This window comes from Arvicola amphibius, chromosome 5 (genome assembly GCF_903992535.2).
Source record: "Arvicola amphibius chromosome 5, mArvAmp1.2, whole genome shotgun sequence".
Classification (NCBI taxonomy): Eukaryota; Metazoa; Chordata; class Mammalia; order Rodentia; family Cricetidae; genus Arvicola; species Arvicola amphibius.
In genome coordinates, this window is record NC_052051.1 from 64,070,696 (window position 1) to 64,073,634 (window position 2,939).

The window sequence follows — 2,939 nt, forward strand, 5'->3', positions numbered from 1 at the left end:
ACAGCCCATCTTTTAGCACCACTGAGTTAATTGAAAGAATCATGAAGATTAAGCCTATTACTTGACATTCATATTATTACAATCTCCCTATCAAATGATTAATGAATGCCATAAGATACTATTGCTTGCTTAATTTCCTTTAGCTCTTTCATACCTATATGTTACCATTTACATTCTTTATATCCATTGGTTATTTAGTATTTACTGGCTTTTCAGAGTTAATAGCAAGGTAAGTAACTAAAACTATGGTAAGGCATTTCTGAATTTGAAAGGTATTGGCTGTTGTTCTTTTTCTAAATGCTATGAAGTCCCAGGTGGCAGCTGTAGGCAGGCAGCAAATGCTATAAAGTCCCAGGTGGCAGCTGTAGGCAGGCGGCAGACTCTTGAGCAGCCAGTCTCAAGGCAGAGATTGCTGCCTGTCCCAGAGTGGTGGCCCCAGTAGTGATGGCGGGCCATGCAGCCCAGAAAGCCAAGCGGAGATGGGTTCCCAACAGCAGGCCGGCACGTGTAAACAGGCGGCGGGTAAAAGGCACATAGACACAGAAAATAGGCATAAAGCTAAACATTTATTAAAGGAGAGAGGGAGAGGGAGAGGGAGAGGGGATACTAAGAAGGAATTCCAAGATGGTGAAGGAAGGGCAGAGGTAGCTGTAGTGGGTGTGGCTGGCCTATTGAAGTAACAGCCAAAAGAATAACACTGGCAATGCTAAATACTTTTTCTGTGCTTCCTTTCCTTGCTTATCAATTCTATTAAGTCCTCAATTGATTCAATCCTTTGTTAAGGATTTTTGTGACCTGTGAATATTGCTAATGATTTAATCAAATTAATTTCTAATTCTCATTCTGCACATGTAATTTCAAGGTGTTAAAGTTTTCCAAAAATGATATCTTTTTATCCTTAGATATCTTCTGGATGGCATGTAGATTGTCTTCCTGGAGGAATGCTTTATCTACTAGATTATCATTGCTTTCTAACAGATTTTGATTGTCAATTTCCATAGTATGAATCCTTTCAGATAATCTCTCAGTACCCTTTTGTAAGGTTCCATAACCAATTTACATGGATTGAATTTTGTCTCTTAAATTAAGCTTATGATTTTCAGTACTATGAATCCTTTCCACTAAAGACTGTATCCTTAATAAAAGTTTCTCATTTTTGACTCTGTAATCAAACCATTTCTTTAAGGATATAATATGAAGAATAAAGTTAATGACCACAATGTTCACAATAATATATGTACAAGGTAGCTCATATAGCTCTTTCAGAAACCCATCCATAGTAGAAACAAAAAGGTTGTTAAATTTTTGGATGGTGATTGTTTGCCATTATCTTGGGGTTGGCTTACAATTTTCAAATTTATTTATTAAATAAATTATCTTACCTCCATTATAATTTTCAGAAAATTGTTGTAAATGTAATAACATTAGTTCGTGATCAGGAGTCACACTTGTGGCAGTAAGGCAGGTCATAGTAAGGCCCTAGCTTGTAGTCTTCTAATGACATGAGAGCCTCTAAGAGTCCTGAACCTGGGAGCTTGTCTATTGGTGTTTCAGATTGACAGGAGGGAAGAGGAGGACAAGGAGGACGAGAAAGAGGAGAATGAATTTGAAGACAGTGATGATGATGGCGAGGGAGTGGGCGGTGGATAACCCCCAGCAACATCAAGCAGATCCAGCAGGAGTTGGAGCAGTGTGACATCTAGAAGGACGTGCGGGTTGGGTGTGTACCACAGACTTCGTCATGCAGAATGTTCTGCTTCAGATGGGGCTGCACCTGCTGGCGGTGAATGGCATGCTGATCCGACAGGCCCGGAGCAAAATCTTATGCTGTCATGGCTGCTTCAAGACGACATCAGACATGAACCGAGTGTTCTGTGGGCATTGTGGGAACAAGACCCTGAAGAAAGTGGCAGTAACTGTCAATGATGATGGTACCTTGCACATGCATTTCTCCCGGAACCCAAGGTGCTGAACCCTCGAGGCCTCCAGTACTCGTTGCCGGCTCCCAAAGGGGGCAAATACGCTGTCAACCTCATCTGACAGAGGATCAGTGCTTCCCCCAGCTGCGGCTCTCCCAGAAGGCCAGGAAGAAGACCAACGTGTTTGCCCCTGACTACATAGCTGGTGTGTCTACCTTTGCGGAAAATGACATCTCCAGCCTCTCAGCCACCCTCCAGGTCCGGGACAGCACCTTAGGAGCTGGACGGAGACGCTTAAACCCCAATGCTTCCAGAAAGAAGTTTGTAAAGAAAAGGTGATATTGCAAGCCCTACAGGCAAACAGACTGCAGCTGGCTGCTGGGGATGCCTGGAGTACCATCTCCGGTGTCTGGGCTGCAAACGAGCTACAGACATAGGCCTGGCTTCTCTGAACTGCCTGAGCCTGCGCTGTGTGGGGCTGCAGTGCAACGTGGCTGCACTGCCTGTGAGCATCCAGAGCCCAGGCTTGGCCATAGGAAGGGAACCTTGAAGGAGAAGGAAGGGTGCCCTGGAGCAAACATTGAGCTCAAAGGAAGAATTATCCAAATGGTAATCTTTTTCTAATAAAACTGATGGCCATCTCAGGTGCATTTAAATTCTCGTATCCTTGGTGGACATGGATGCAAACACGACATATGCCTGAGAACCAACCATATAGATTATTTTTTGCTTGAATTATAAGTATTCTACAATAAAATTTTTAACTTTTTTTCACCCAAAACAAAAAAAGCTCTTCATCCAGATGATGAATCAACATCTGACTAACATTTGCTATCTTTCTACATCTAACTGTAAAGTATGTCTCCCTGGGGAAAGGTGGTCATTTGCATAATTGCAGTGTATTAATCAAATTCAGAAGATTCCTTCTATTAAAAGATAGTTCATTAAAAAAAGGCAGGTCATAAATTGGTACCTGAATTACCTGAGACTTATTTACTAACAAATTCAGTTAATTACTTA

At 42.1% G+C, this 2,939-nt stretch overlaps 1 pseudogene; it reads left to right on the forward strand.

The window, feature by feature from the left end:
- The first annotated feature begins 444 nt into the window (after positions 1-444).
- LOC119815236 lies at positions 445-2,258 on the forward strand (annotated as a pseudogene).
- Positions 2,259-2,939: the final 681 nt, after the last annotated feature.